Below are 16,929 nucleotides of genomic sequence, written 5' to 3'. Positions count from 1 at the left end.
TGGCTCTTGTTGTTAATGTGGGGAGGGTGCATGGTGTTTTTCATAGCTAATAAAGATGTTGATGTGCTACTTTATAAAGAAGCTTAGTTTTGACTGTGGAAATGTGACTAATTCTTCCACAGATTTAACACTGACACAACAACACAGCTAGTGCTATTCTCACTAGCTTAGATCTCTCACCTAGCAGCACCTTCTGCTAAATTAATCCTTGCCTTTTCTGTCTTACTTTTGGATGTCTGAAACTAGTCTCCTTGGAAGGGTTGAACACCAAAAAACATTGCTCAGTCCAAGGGGCCCTGCCTCAGGTTCCTGGCTTCATTTTAGCATCATTGACCTGTACCACTCTCTTGAAAATGTCTGCCCATGAAGTTAACCCGTGGACATGAGAGACCACTGTGTTGAAATGACTTCTTGAATAGGACCTTAAAATGCAAACTTTCTGTGTGCTGTATTGTGCTTTATGCCAAGTCCTCCAAACTGCCAATTGCTCAGTTAGCAGTCTGATTAGCTTGTGGTGGTTAATCATGTCATCTTTGCTGAAAAAAAGGGCATAAAAGCAGAGGGCTGGAAATTTTCTGGGTGTCATGTGTTTAGGAGGACAGGTGGTGACAAACGCTGGTGCTGGAAAGATTTATCCAAAGTGTGTGTGTTCCCAGCAGATGGTGCTGCGCTGGTGGCCATGAGCGAGGGATGTGTCCAGGACTGACAGCTCCTCATCCAGGTACCAGCCCTTCTCCAGCACTCTGTGAGATGCAACTTGAGATGCAACATTTATTGAGGGAAGGGGATCCCGAGGACACTGGAAATTGCCATCATGCAATGTGGAAGGAGCCTGTTTACACATGTGCATAGGTGCTGCACAGTCTGAATTTCCCCTTATGGTGTTTTGTTGTATTTGTGTTAATCTTTTAGTTAATTTGCACTATGAGCTTTGTATTGTATTCCCTCAAGGTTTGCATAATTTGTATAAATATACAGCGTACTTCTGGGGCTAGAAAGGATGCACACTCTCATTTCGTTAGTCCTCTTAGATGAGCCAGGGCAGTGCTCCTATTTCATTCTTGATTAAAGAATTATAAAGCCTTTTGGTAAAGAAAGAAAAAAAAATCTTCAGCTCACTTCATACTCTGCCATTTTGGAGTGATTTGTGGATGTGAAAAGCACTTAGCAGTAAAGTAAGCAAAACTGCAATTTTCATATTTGTTTTATAAAAATCACATATGAGCACTGTACTCAGAAATCGGCACTAAAAAATGTGAGTTTTCATTAAGCTCTGGCTTGTGTTTCTTGAACAGGAAGACAATGGCAACAGCCAGAAATTATTTGATGTCCTTTTACAATATGACCAGTTGCCTGTGTCCCATGTAGTGCCTAATAGGGGGCCAAGGTTCCTGTGCAGTGGGGAAGGGACCCCATGGCTGATAGGACCACCCCTAGAAATAGTAACTTTTTAATATTAAATTCTTCTCACAGAATTTGTCTAATAGTCTGAGCAGACAAACTTTTTAGGGCAGCTTTCATATCACTGGCGTCTTTTATGCCTCGACTTGATGATCCTTGTAAGTCCCTTCTAACTCAGAATATTCTGTGAAATCTAAACATATTTTCATAGTGTTTAAATGCTGTGTTGTAAGTATGGGGGAGGAACAAAAAGTTTACGCAAAATGCTGTGGATTACCCTGTGCTTTGAAATACCACCTGATTTTTAAAGACCTTATTACAAAGATCATAGTAACAATATATTAAAACCCCTAGTGTTATTTAGTAATAATTTTTTAACCCTGGAGTCAAAAGACCTGGTTATCAATGTGGAATGTAATCAAGTAGAATGAGCATATAAGAAATCTTCATAAGCAACAAAACAAAGCAGCTCAGTGTTGTTTCCCTTGCAAGGCCATGGCCTTTTCCTCATGTTGACTGCACAGATATAGCAAAGCTTGCAGTATTTTCTTCCTTGCCTTTTGTGATTATCACTAAGCAACTGGCCCCTCACTGTTTCTGTGCTCAGAACCGGTTTAGAGAGATTTGCATAATTTCAAACTTTTTCTCTTTTAAAAACTGTATCACAAATTAATGGACTAAAAGGAAAGTGCCTTGAATGAGTGACATTTCTTTGTTGAAGAATTAGAAAATACATTATCTTCTCTAGCCCTCTGTGGAGGGAACATGAAAAGTGTCTCTGCCGCCTCCACAGCATCCTACTGCTGTTGATATTTTGCAGGTTTGGAGAAGGTGAATTTTAAGGGTGCCTACAAGGAATGTACTGTATGTATAGGCTTGCATATGTGTCCCACTTCAGTAGCTGAGTAAATCGTATGTTGTCAGTGCAATTCAGATGGTTTGCTACATTGCAGCACAAGATATTTCTATGCAGAGATCCAATTTATATAACCTGTTTCCCCGAAAGATGAAATTTACTGCAAAAAAATGTGTCTGTACTACTTCTTGTAAGTCTCTTCCTGGGAGTAGGGAGTTCTCTTTAATCACAGAGGTTGAACTGGACTGGAACGTAGAATCATAGAATTTAGAGTGTTAAGGTGTTGGAATGGGCCTTAAAGATCATCTAGTCCCAGCCCTTCCCGCCATAATCAATAAACCTTTCTGTCCCAATCCAACATCTGTGTTGGAGACATGTTAGCTATGGAAGAAATGATTTTTAGAGGAATGTCTAGATTTTCTTTCTAAACACTGGGCATAAAAATGAGTGCAACAAGAAGAGTGTGTCCTACACTAGCTCTATTCCATGCTCACAGAATCTGCTTAAAAAGAATGGTAGCTTTTTACAGGGATTCTAAGCTCTTAAAAACTGCATCACAGATTGTTCAGGATATCATCTGAGTAAAGCCTTTTGTTAGCCTCAATTTAGTATCAACAAAGAGAGATAAGAGAAAAGGATGTCCTGGAGATTTTCCTAGTGCGGACTTCATCCCTTTTCATTCCACCATGAAATGAAGAGACATCCCTGAAGGTACCACACATTTCTGATATAGGAAGCACTGAAATGCTTTGTATAAAGCTGCAAGATGCAAAAAATGATGTGCAACCCTGTCATCGTGAAACAGCATATATGTCATGTTTATAGAGTGGCTGTTGCTGACGAGTTCCCTGGTTAGTTCCTGGGTGAAGCTGACCACCTGCAGTGTCAAATATCTTCAGGTAATAAAGGAAAATCAAGTGACTCTCAGCTCCTCCTTTTTTTGTGCTTTAATCCATTTCTGAATGTTATGGAAATATGGATTGCTGTGTAGCAAAAGTCTGTATTTTTAATTCAAGTTTTAATTCCATAAATGATCACGATCTTCAGTTCATCCTTATAGCAGACTTTCATTAACAAGTAGTAGGAAATTATCTGAGAAACTTCATTGCTTGATACAGATGATTATGGCAAGCTAATTGCCAGTTCAAAATTTCCCTCCTATGATTAAAGTTTTAGAGAGCCTGATGACACAGTTATGGGACACTGCTTTTCTTTGAGATTAGTTGTCTTTTATTAAAGACTAGTTTTACAGCTTCTGGCATTGGATGTTTCATTTGAAGAAACCTCATTTTTTCGAAGCAGATAAAAGCCATTCTGCTCTCTCAATTGAAATTGTGTGGAAGGGGACCATACTGTCTTGTGAAGATGGTATGAAAAATCCCATTTCTAGACTACTGGTATAATAGGAAATGCCATTCCCACACTCCACAGAAACGGCAGGGAAAGCGTGGTCCTGACCCAGACAATCAAAACTTTAATTGTAAGGCTAATTCTGATTTATTGCGGACTTCAGTGTAATTTTTTTTTCACTGGCACACACTCAGAAGAGCTAGGTCTCTCCCCTTTCCCTCATGCCATTCCCTGTGCATGGCATGAGCCATGAACTAAGGTAGCTGCGCTCATGCCTGGAGTCTCAAAACTTCCCCTTACAGCAGCGCAGCAAGCTACCATTTATTTTTAATTGCTCCCCACCGTGTAGGCCAATTAAGGATGAAGCCAGCAGGGCAAGGATCACTGGCAAAGCCTTTGAAGGGAGCAGACCCAGCATTTGCTTCGCCGGAAGGCTGCCATTCACACATTTGTGCAAGAATGCAAACAATTGGGCTCACTCAGTGGGATCGAGTGCTATCTAGTTCAGTCTGAACCACTTTCTAGTGCAGATGGCAGTGAGAATGGCAGCACCACTGAATATTATCCCCGGGGTTAGAAACTTTCCAAATGAGATTTCCATTCCTGACCCTCCCCATTTCAGCAGGAAACACCTGCTAAAGCAGCTTTAGGAAATGCCTCTCATTAGCAGCTTCTGTTTGAGCTCAGGTTTTCCTAGCCATTGGAATTTAGCAGGTTTAAGAACTCGATCTTTTGATAATAGGAAATAGAAAATATTAGAGGATAGTGGGTACAGCCTCCATTTTTGGTTCATGTATCCTGGTACCTTGATTATTCCTTTAAAATCCTCTTTTGGCACATTTATTTTTCCTAGCTTTTGAACCTCCCAGAAAAGAGAGTTGCCAGGTATCCTAAATAGCTTCGTAATTTCCAGGAAAGGTATGAGTCTGCAAATTTGGTCATGAGTGTTGTGAGCAGTCTGTGCTTTCCTGCTTCTGTGGAAGAGACCTAGCATTCATGTCCAGTTTCACACAGAACTGTGAAATATCAGTGTGCACAAACCCAAAAAGCATTGAGGAAAAGTAGGAAACCAAAATGGGGGAAACTCAGTTTTATCCTGGGAAAAGTTTCCGGGAGGGTTTGCTGTTCCTTGTGGTGGGCTTTTACAGGCTGTCGGCTGTGGCTTGCACATTGGCAAAGTTGTGTCTGCTCTGTGTTAGGGACACACAGATGCTGGGCTCGAGAGGGGTTTGGTGTCTCTTCATGTTTGAACGTACATTGCGCAGGTAGATTTTAGTCAAAATAAGCCCAAGTTCTGGCTTTGTTCTTCTGTTCATTGCACCTGCTGGTGTCTCCATGAGCCTTAGGAAAGCCTCCCAGTTATCCACTGGTTGGGATGGTGGAAGCAGTGGGTGCAGCCAGTCTGTCTGGCTGATGGCACTGACCTCCCCTGCTGTTTGTCAGCACATCTCAGGGATGCCAATTCTACAGTTCCCAACCTTTAAAAAAATATTTAATTTATAAATCTCTCTGGGTTTTGTACTGGAGAGGAAGACCCTATATGAGACCTCTTAGATTATTAACAACTAGCCTTTTAAGAATCACTTAAAATTCTGGCCACAGTCCATATATATGCACAGGGGGCTTTTCTAGACAAAGATAGCCTTCAAAGTACTCATTAAACCTCTTACCTGGGCAGTTGCTTAGTCTATCTGGGGAAGCCCTGTATGACTAAAAGGGCTGATGTCAGGTTTTAAATGCTATTCTTCATACAGCAGCAATGGAAAACGATGCAGCTAAATTGAGACTGCAATTCCATCACGACTAGGCAGGTTTCATTTTACATGTATGCCATGTAGCCTGATTTTGCACATTATAGAAAACAGCCATTCCCTGGCTTGTCTGTAGGTTGGATTTTCCCCACAGAAACTTCTGCAGACACTGTAAGGCAGAAGGCCAGTGTGGCTTGGGTTATTCCCAGGTGCTTCCCACCTCCCCAGGTACTTGCAGCACATCTCCCTCCTCTGCTCTCTGAGCTTCTCCCACTGCGAGTGAAGCCACTGCAGCCCAGCCAGCAGAAAAGAGGAGGAATTTCCTGACACATGCCGAGCCCCAGGAGCATCATCTCCCTGAGCTGCTGGGCTCTCACTGACCAGGCTTTGCACAGAAACATTGATACTGCAGATGAGAGGACTGGCATGCCTCTAGGACTAAAAAAGAAATGGAACTACTGGGCTTACTTTTGTTCTGGTCCTGGTTTATCTCTCCCTGTGTGACTGCTTTTAAGATTTCCCTGCATGTAGACTTCTGGGGATGCTGTAGCTTTCTGTGCCACATGAAGTCATTGTGAGGATCAGTTACTGACGGCTGTTAGAGCAAGTCATTAACATATTAACATTGCTAAGGGCATTTTTGTTGTATTTACAGTAAATGTATTTCAGCAGTAATGTAAAATTTAAATTAAATTTCATCTTTCTTGACAACAAGAAAAGCACTTATTTTACAAATTGTTCACCTCTCTGACAGGTGTAACTTTGTCCTAATTTTTAAAAAGCTAATAATTATATACAAAATGTGTATAAAGCAAATTGCTTCATTTGTAGGGTTTTTTTTCCTTTAGATACCTGTAACATTGCTATATTATAAACATGGAAATTCTCAGTCTTTTCCAGAAAGAAATTCAGCTTCTTAAAACTGTATAAATAATAACTGAAAGAAGACGTATTTGTGCTCTCCTGATAATGGAGTAATATGGTGCCTGTGTACATATTAATCTGGCATTCAGTGATTGTAGAGCATGGTGATCTAACAGTCTTCAGACTTCAGAGCCTGCATTCAGCAGTACATGCAGAATTGTTTTCAACATGGTAGAGAATTGTAGTGAAGGAAGAGACAAAGCTGTTCAGTGTTAGACAAAGGGTTTATCATTCTGATTGTCAGTAGTGTATGTTTTGTAAGTTAGGATATGACTGAGTGTCTATTTATATGGCTGTTATAGAAATATATGTGTGTGTATGTTTGGAATGGGATTTTTCAAAAGCAAGCTGGATGTGCACTCCTCTATGTAGTTAATCATTTCACTATGGTGCTTATATCATGCAAGCTCAACAATTGTGTTACAAAACCCCCGATATTATGATTGTTTGTCTTGTTTTCCCTGTGATTGATAAGTTCTTGGTTCCATCAATACATCAAGACCACATTTATATACTAGAACAGGAGCCTGTCATTTCTGAGGAAAACAAAAACATTAGATAAAAGTAAACTGCTAACTTATATTCATGAGCACCTATCAGCATTTAATAAGATGGCATCCAGTTCAGACCAAAAGCCATATCCTGCCTTGTATTGACTATGTTATCTCAGTCTGGGGATTTGACTTGTATTTGCTTCCCATGTTTTTGGAGTCAGAAAGTCTTTGAAAGAAAACTTTCATTCTGATTTCTTACTGAGATGATAATCACATTTCAATCAACAGGGAGTAGCTGGGTCTGCAGTTGCTGCAGTAGTTCTGGGTATTTTTGTGCCTGTGGTCTGGAAAGTGCTCCATTGCTTCTCCAGAGCCTGAATATGTGTTAAAGCAGCTGAAATGGAAAGACAGAGAGTCAGCCTACCATGACTGTCCATGCTGCTAAAACAGCATGTAGAGAACATAGCAGGTGTTGGAGGCATTAGGTATTGCACCCATAATGTCTGAGTCAGCGCTTGCTGGGGAGGGAGGATGGTCACGGGAGTACAGGCAGGGATCGGCAGGGAGAGAGGATGACCACGCCGCAGGAAAGCAAGTACAGATGGAAAGAACAATCAAATTTCGGAAACAAGTGATGGGAAGAAAAGGAGGCTTTGGCTGAAGTCGTGAGCTGAGACCCCAGGACCTGGGGTTGGTATTTGCTTTAGCTTGGACTACCTGTGTCATAGTGGGTAAAACAACTGCAGGGTTTCTGTCTTTCAGTCATCCATGTGCACCTGAGAAGCAGCAGAGTACCTGCATGCAATGCCAAATGGATGAGAAGCTACATGTAGCTGCAAATACAAGATGAGTTGCCCCTCAAGACTTAAGGTGATCATAATGTGGGAGGGCTTCTGGTCAACAAGCTCCAAACACCTTAACAGAATTCTTTGTTTAGATACTTCCCTGGGAATTTCCTTATCAGGGTTCTGGCCAGTTCAAGCCTCTACCCCTTGTTTCAGGAGGTGTCTGTTGTTTTCAAAACAGAGGTTTGTCCTGTCTGGGCACAAATATTTACCTTTCAGCTTTCATCTGATTTCATCTACCATTCAAGAAATGTATGTTTTCTTTTGCTAGAGGGATTGATTTTCTTTTCCCTGAAGACACCAATCACAGGATCAAATGTGTTCCTGAATCCATGCTTGGGTTAGGAAGCTGCAAAACCACCAGTGCAAGGGAGTATGAACCTAAACCTGTGTTGGCTCAAAAAACCAGAAACAGTCTCCCACCTCTCTTTTAAATCCATAGTGAGGGAAAGGAGCATAACACTGGAATTAATGCATCTCAGCAAGTATCTGGAATAGCACAAATGAGGATGTATGTTTCAGATAGGAACTGGGCATCTAAATCTCCAGTTTGTTTGAGATTTTTCATGGTCATACTGAGCAGCAGTCATACAGGGGATGGTCAGTGGTATGCCATAAGAACAGTCCTATAAGACTTTTTTTTATCTGTGTATTTCAAATCCCCACTTCTATCACATAAACTAAAATTAGAAATGTCCTTTCAAAAATCATTATGCCCAAAATGTTAGCAAAAATTACTTTTGCTAACATTGGTGCATTTTATTCTCCTGGTGCAGCCCAGCATCTATCTTATTAGCCCAAATTTGCATTTGATGTAACTGCATGCCATGGATTTTGTCACCAATTATCATTCTTTTCCAGGGAGGATGTTTGTGATTTGGGCTGAAATATGCTAATTACTGAAAACCATCGACACGTGAAGAACTCAGTATTTCAGCGTATTCCCCACACCAGCAAGAGCAGTGAATGTGAAATACCACCTGTCAAGCACTTGCAGCAGATAGGGTGTACTTTCTGCAGTGTCCTGTGGAGTACAAGAGGTACGGGAAATGAAACTGCTGGAGGATGCGATGCTGTTGCTTGTCTTTGCGATCTGTACGAGGAGCAGCCTGGCAACGTGGTGTGGCAGGAATTCCTCAACTGAGTAGGAAAGGCAGCACCACAGCAAGCTGCTGAGCTTGGTAATGCTTCCCGTACCAAAAGGGGAAAAAGTTTGCAGGGGGATTTTTCGTTTCTTTAAAAATCCATACTTGCAAACCAGCAATTTCCACACAAGAATAACACTGAGGATTATTTTGACAGTGCTCTAAAAAGATTGCAAGAGAAGGGGATTGCTGATTTTTCAGAGCAATGCAAAGTTGTTGCTGCCTATTCATTTCATTCATCCTAAATACCCAGTCGCAGTTTAATTCCTAGATGTAGTGTATGCCCTTTCGTGTATAATCAGCCTAATTTGTCTTCAGCTGCAAGCAAGTGAACCAAGATTCATTTAGTTAAGCAAGCTAAGCAAAAAACATTCTTTGCTCACAGATGGGTAAGCCAGCCGATATCTTAAGATAAATGAAAGGAATTTTGTTTTCTTTTCTTAGCTACTGTAAGGACTCCTATGGGTGGAAGAATGACAAAACAAATTTTGTCCTCCGTGTTTTTAATTAGTTAAACAGGGAAAGACTAATAGATCTCATCCTGGAATCTGGAATCCTAATTTGCAATATTGGATGTTGTTTTGACTTCAACTGGCACTTTTAACAAATAGACTTTTCACTAGAGGTTTTCAGAAAGACCGCATGTAATATTAGATGAGAGGTACTTAATTAATGTAGGAAAGCGCCAACAAACTATCAGCCAGCACCAACTTGTCTTGGATTTGAAATAAAAGGTATTTGGTCTGTGCTGCCTGCCTAGCAATTACCATTAAATGTGTGTGGATTTAGGCCAATTCTTAATGAAAAAGGGCCAGCTCACAATAAATGTCACCCATGTTGTCTTGAGTTACGGTGATAGCATGGTGAATGAATAACACAAAATGCAAACATCAATTTAGCTGACCCCAGGGCAACCAGTGGGAGGCAGAGATCGACTGTGACACCCCTTATCCCTGTGCCCTGTCTAAGGGCACGAGCCAATAGCCAAATCTGCCCATCACACCTCTCTCCCAGAGACCAAAAAGATTTGCAAAATAATTGCAGTAGGACATCACAATGTACACAGTGTACACAGAGGAAAGTGCTGAGAATTGAAACCCTTTTAATCCCAACAATCAATTTGAATATAAGCAGGACTTGCTACTAAGAGAACTGTACAACCATTTTTCAGCTGTATCCTTCCTTCTGACTGAATGCAGATGAAAGCAGATGGGGAGGGGAGAAAAGTGTACCTTTCCAGGCTCTGTAGAAAAAAGGTCCTCACTCTACACCATTTGTGGCAAATGAATTCAAGTGGGACAGACTTTTGTCCAGGAAGAATGCTCTTGTAACTTTATTACTCCATAGCTATATACAGACTCTCTACCGACCCTGGGTCTGAGCTCTCCAGCCAGCAAGATGTTTACTTATCTCCCCATATACCACACACACCCATGTGACTGCTTCCAGCCACAGAGAACAACCATGCTTCAAGCAGCTTTGACCTCGTGATTCTTTTCACAAACACACTAATCTTAGTTCCGGCTATCTTAGGACCACAATATTTTTGCTTCAGTATTTTCTTCTTCTTCTTTTATCATCCAAGTGGCTGGTAGGCTCTGGCATTTTCTTGGTAGAGGAACAAAGTTCAGGACAAGTTGGAAGTGTCTCAGCCCTGCATCTCAATGTCGCATCCTCACAGGGTCAGAGAATAAGTGAACATGAACAACTCTTGCTGCTCATCTCTATCTTTCCAGGAGAAATTCCAGAAGGTGCAAGAGCAAGGGAGGACAAGTCCTGTTCTGCCCCCTGGCACAGAGGGGACAGTGAGCCCCTTTAACTAGGAGTGCAGGGGAAGGAGGCACAGTTTGCTCTACACCTGATGGAGAAGTAAACTGCAGTGAAGAGGTTAGTTTAGGAAGGAGGAGGCTAGATCTCCCCAAGACTATAGAGGGAACCCAAATATTGTGAAAACTGCAGAAATCCTGCCCTTGGTGAAAGGATTGTCTTTGTTAGAGAGCAGGCTGATTGCCTTGGGACTGGTAAGAAGCTAGGGAGCTGGATCCCTCTTTTCTGTCTTCCACTCCTTGTGATCATGAACTGACACCATGGGGGTTCACTCCCTAATTTCTCACCCATATGCACCCAGTGGGCAGCAGGGAGCAGGCTGGCAGCTCTCATGAGCTTCAACAGACAGCAGAGTTAAAAATCTGCTAATTCCCCAGCCCAAGGTCTTATGTCATCATCATTACCTTCCTTTTCTTTTTGAACACTTTGCAGATGATAGCTTAAGGTAAGGATTTTCTCTGCCACTGTTCTACTATCTTTCCCCTGTCCTCACCTGCTCTTGGCCAGTCTCTACAATAGACACTACAAGAGACACTTTTTGCACGTTCATATGTATTTTCCTAATTCCAGCACTGTGCAAAATGGATTTAAGCCCTGCTTGGGGCCAGGTCTCTGCATGTCCTGCTGGCGGATAGAGCCTCTTCTCCATTTCAAGCTCCTTAAGGTCTTTCAGCTCCTCTTGGACCACCTGAAAGCCAAAGTGTGCCCTGTGTATTGCTCCCTCTGGCAAACAACGGCTCGTCCTGAAGCAGGTCAAGGTAATTACTTGGAAAATAAATTCTTTTTAGAGAACTTGTTATTTCTTAAGGTTAGACAGGTACAGCAGTCAAATGGGAATTATCCTCATAATCTTCAGATCAGAAGTGTGGAATATGCACACTTATCGGAGAAGGTATGATTATGTTTTGCACTGGCTACTCATCAGTGTAATCACAGCTTTAGTCTCACAGCCTCAGCTTTTCTGTGGTAGTTGCTCTCAGCAAGCCTTTCTCTTCCAAACCAGCTTCAGATGCACTGAGGGAGCAACCTTTGGTACCCACCTGCAGCCCTGGTTGCCTCCCATTAATCCCCTCTGGCCCCCTGCCATTTGGATGAGCAAACTATTGTTCTTCTTGTTATTATCTTCCCTCCCCCCCCCAAAAAAAGCAATCAAACTTGTAATAAATCGAATTACTTTTTCGGCTACCTGGTTGTTTGTGTAATTGAAGGAAGTGGTTAATTTTTGAGCACAGTGGGTTATTCACAGCATTAAAATTAGTTTTGCTTTTGTTAGACCAGAGATCCATTTGTCGCTAACACAGTTGAGGCACAAGCCAGAATTTAGAGGAGAGATGAAAAATTCATTGATTGACCAAAACCTTCTGTGCCACTGAACACCGTGCAGTGATCTAACTAGCGGTGAAACAAATAACTTATCACAGCATTGGGCATTGGAATTACGTGCACGTAATGGGAAATTCTCTTTTTTTTTTTTTTTGTTCACAAAAGGACTTGATCACATGCCATTATTCAGAGAGTAGCTGAAATCTCTGCAGGCCTTTGCTCTGTAATCCAAAAAGCTCTTTGCTTTTTACTGTCGTAGGCTTTGGCAGCTACAAGAAAATGCAAAATGATGGCTGTGCTTGTATCGATTATCATCCTAATTCTGCTCTCAGTGAAGTCCATCACAAACCTGCCACAGCCTCCCATGGGACTGAGTGCAGGCTGTGTATAATTGCAGTTACTTTAATACAAATTTACTTACTTGACACTTGAAATTCTGCATTCTTGCTGCAGTTATGCTGTGAGCAGCATTAAATTAACTGTCTCCCAGAAACAGGCTGAGGCTGCTCATGCTCACCTATCCTCCTGTTTTCTGAGGGAGGAGTGACAGCCCCTTTCCCTATAGCAGGTGCTCTACCAGAGCAGGGCTTTTTCTGCTTCCCTTGGTCACCTGTGGGATTCCTCCGATGTACTATGTCTTTGTGATGGATGTGCTGCCCACTGGCAATTGCTCATTTTGATGCTCTGCATGACGTCTCTGCTTCACGTCTGGCTCCTTATCTGCTTATTTATTTTATGACCTCTCTACCCATTCTGATCTTCAGTCACTCCAAAGTCTCTTTGCTGCCTACTTCTCCTGCTTGGTTTGCTCAGTTAGCGGCCCTGCATCTGGTTTTTGGGTCACAGGGAATGAACAGGGTCTGGTTGAATGCCTCCTTCTTCAGGTGGGGAACAAGGTGACATCTTTGAACAGTTTTAAAGCTGTTCAGTGCCTTTTATCAGTTCTTTGCATTGTCCAAACGTGGTATAGCCATTTAGCTTTGCCAATAGAGCATCCTCAGTGATATCTTTAATTCAGTCTGCACAAGAGGGGGTCACGAGGCTGTGGCTTTTTCCAGAGTCTATTTAAGGTTTGTAGGTTGGGCAGAGAAACAGAAATTCAGCAGTTTCTACCATCTCTTTAAGAGGTACGGTGTAAACCTGCGCAGCCCTGATGCCGTGTTGCACTGGGGAAGATTCACCTGCTCCCAGCTGCTCTGTAAGTGTGTGCCTGGAGCAAGGCCCCTTGATAATAACCCTTGAATTACCTGCTTCTGCTGCAAGCCTGGCAAGGTCAGGACTTTGATTTAACCTCATATTAGACCCTAGGTGCCTCCATGCGCCTGCTTTTTGCATATAAGAATCAGCAACCTATGCAACTTAAAAACTGGCCGTTCCTTCTGCCTGCAGTTCACCAGCAGCCTGTCAGTGTGACATCCAGGTTCTGCAGAGAGCTGCTGAAGGGGGAAGCAGAGCAATGTTTCACAGCTGACTTAGTTTGCCTTTCAGAGAAATCTCTCTATCCTAAAAAGAACTGTAATACCTCAAAACATCGTTTGCAAATGTTAATATGGAGAATACCCAGTGGGTACAGGCTTCCAGGTAAGCTTTTAGAAAATATCTGTCCCAAAAGTGGAGAAGTCTCAGATTTGTGTTTTAATACCGGTCTTCCCTATTCCACTTACGACCTGTTGCAAATAAATAAATACCTTAAAGATCTCCAGCTTGTCCTGGTGCCATCAGGGATACAGTTCATTTTCTTCTTAGTTCTTGATACAGTGCTGTGTTTGGAATTCAGTATGAAAATAATGTTAATAATACACTGCTGTTTTGTCTGTTGCTGAGTAGTGCTTTTTCTAAGTCAATGACTTTTCAGTTTTCTATGCTCTGCCAGTGAGGAGGTACACAAGAAACTGGGAGGGAGCATAGCTGGGACAGCTGATCCAAACTGGCCAAAGGGGTATTCCATACCATAGAATGTCATGTTCAGTATATGAACAGAGGGGAGTTGTCCAGAATGTGCCAATCTGGGCTTGGGGAGAGACCGGGCATCTGTCCGTCAGTGGGTGGTGAGCAATTATAGTGTGCATCACTTGATTTTCCTGGGGTTTCTTTTTCTTGTGTTTTCTTTTTTTGTCCTTTCATTACAATAATAGTAACAACAACAATATATTATTATTATTATCATCATCATGAGCAGCAGCAGCATTATGATAATATTTTACTTTTTTCTATTATTTCAATTATTACTATCTCAACCCATGAGTTTTTACTTTTTTCCAATTCACCTCCCCATCCCGCTGGGATGGGGGACATGAGTGAGCAGCTGTGTGGTGCTTGGTTGCCATCTCGGGTTAAACTACAACACAGCTAAATATCAGAAAGTTATGCCTAGCCCTGCAAAATCTTAGGGACTCCATGACTGCTTAGGGGGAGGACTGTGCAAGCTCAGCTGTGACCTTGTGATGGGCCTCTGGTTCCCTGGGTCAAGTTCATACTCCACAGGCTTGGTAGATGTAATCAAAGATGAAGACAGTTCATATGGCTGATATTTTTATGGTCCAGATGAAATAGTGTGGGAAGGGCCTGGCCACTGGCTGCCTGCACTAAGGAATGAGGTGAGTGTTTGGGGCCCCATGGGCTTATATGAGCCCTGCTATTCAGTTCCCGTTCAGCTGAGATGTCTACAAGCTTGCAGTTGAGCACTGTAGATGCTTCTGTGTTGGTTCAAGAAGCAGCATGTTTTATTCCTTTTTTTAAGTGGCCTACAAAACTCATTTTACCTGACAACTGCACATAGACAAGAAATTTATTTTAGGCAACAAACTCTCAGCTGCAAGTTTTCCCCCCTCCCAAAGCAGTGTACTTGAGGACCAGTGTCCCAGCCCTCTCCTTCCCAAAGCTCAGGCACCAATTTGCCCACAGAGGCTGAGGCTGGAGACACCGCTGATCATCTGTTGAGGATGGAGAGACTTTTTCTGGTTGAGACTTTTGAGTTTTGTTCAGCTGACAAACAGGAATTATTGGAAACTCATCTGCATTGCAAGTGTGCATTAAAATGCATGAGGCGTGTAAGGCTGGAGCTGGTGGAAGAAAAATGTGTGCAATTTGTGGAAACTGTGGATTGTTATGACTCCTGAATTGGCATATTTATATGCTTCATTGTTCTTAGATTTGGGATTTTCTGTTTGTCAAATGTAGTGTGTGTGACATACATACCATGACAGACTTTTTGTCGCTTTTCTTTCACAGGAGACCTTTCAGTGAAATCAAGGCCACAGCATAACCTTCACTAATGGGCAGTGGGCTAGACGACCCAAGAGAAATCCCATCCAGCCTGAATCATTCTTTTTCAGGAATACAGTTGCCAAGCTAAGATATTTCTTGACAATTCATCACACTACAAATAACAGTTGGGGAATGAATACAAATCCTGTATGATATATCCAGCGGAGACAGTATTTTTAATCCTCCTTTCTCAGTTGTCTAAAGGCAGTAAAATGTAAGGCAAGATTAAGACCTGTTATGCACAGGATCAAAAGATGTTTTTTGAGGCATAACAATGAGGTGTTTTTTGATTTGGGCATCCCAAATGTTTTCCAGCAGAGGTGTCTTGGAAATTTAATATAAGCAGACATGTACTGAGTAACAGACAACCTCGTTTATCTCAGTTCTCTTTTGCAGGACAGTTGGAGGAGCTTTATAGGTCCTGAAAAAGCTTCAGACTCTTGCAGGTAGAAAAATCATTGATGTTGAGAGAACAGATTTTAAACTCTTAACCACTTTTTGTATGCTGCTGTATGGGATCGAGAAGTCATAATATGCCATAGCATGTAAAATGTTATGTCACTGATTATATAAATTGTATTTCTTCTGGTCTTGCAAATATACCAGTGAAAGTTATGAGACTGTACCACAAGTTGGATATTGCCACATAAAGATGATAGATATTGCTTTTCCGTTAGATGTATTCCTCTCAGGGTACAGATTTCCTGGATAAGGTCCTTTTCATCCTCAGAATGGTGCAGGGCAGCCTTACCATTACCCCCATGGGCTCACCACTGTTCAAATGTACCTGTTGCAAGTCACCTGGGTCACTGTCATGACTCAAACCATGTGGTTGTAAGGTGGGTTACAGTGCATATCTCTAGTGCCAGGCAGAGAATGAGCTTATTGGCAGCATGAGTGAAGTGTCAATGGAAAAGAAAAAAGAAATTTAGTATCTCGTAGTTCTTATTGTACAGGCAGCAGGACCAGCTGCCAAAGAAAAGATTGGTTGACCACTGCTGGTGTTGTCTAATGCTGGCCTTGGACTTCAGTAGCCAGGAATAAGGCAGGTGTGTGGGAGTTGTGGATGGATGGGGAGAAGAAGGAGCCAGGGAAGTTCCTTTTGTTCAGAGCTGCTCTGAGTGAGAGGCCATAAAACTGGCATCCTGTGGCATGACAGAGGGGGTGACAGAAACACCCTAATTCTCGTGAGGGGTAGTACAAAGGGAAGTTGTACTGCTTCAGGTGAGAACAAGCTATCCCTGAAAAACACAGGGAAAAATTCAGTGTATTTTTAATGTTTGTGTGGCACTTCTAAGCTAGAAATTGTTATGAGTGCTAAATATTATGTTCCCTAATGTGTAAAACGGTGACTAATACTATTACATTCTGTCATACAAGAGCCCTTGGGATGCAAATTCAAAGAGGCACAGTAAATAACTGTAAAAGAAAAAAAAAGGAAAGAAGGAGAACAGAACCCCATTTCCCATTTCAGCGGGAATGTGCTGATTGACAGCAGACTTACAGAGACAATTCTCCTCTCTGCTTGGGCTGCAGAGCCCAGACCCCATTCAGGGAGAAGGAGGTAGCAAGAAAAAGGGTCTGGCTGGCTGCTGCCTCACAGAGGAGCTGTGGACGGGCACTGCCCGACATCAGGTATCCTCTGTCTGTGCAGGACCCATGGTTACGGACCTGACTCTTTTCCCTTCATCTATTTCAAAGCAGTGAACATAAGCAGCCATGCTGCCTGAGCCATGCTCTTCCGAA

General features: G+C 42.2%; 1 long non-coding RNA gene across 1 annotated transcript in view; it reads left to right on the top strand.

Moving 5' to 3' along the window:
• Positions 1 to 16,929, top strand: part of LOC135422780 (uncharacterized) — a 45,768-nt gene that overhangs the window by 11,811 nt on the left and 17,028 nt on the right. Inside the window, exons 3-4 of the long non-coding RNA XR_010434588.1 lie at positions 660 to 852; positions 8,483 to 8,661. This is a non-coding gene — a long non-coding RNA (uncharacterized LOC135422780). The remainder of the gene's footprint in view (positions 1 to 659; positions 853 to 8,482; positions 8,662 to 16,929) is intronic.

This window comes from Pseudopipra pipra, chromosome 1 (assembly GCF_036250125.1).
Source record: "Pseudopipra pipra isolate bDixPip1 chromosome 1, bDixPip1.hap1, whole genome shotgun sequence".
Taxonomy (NCBI): domain Eukaryota; kingdom Metazoa; phylum Chordata; class Aves; order Passeriformes; family Pipridae; genus Pseudopipra; species Pseudopipra pipra.
Note: the sequence above shows the minus strand (reverse complement) of the source record. Positions and strands in the feature narration are given on the sequence as shown.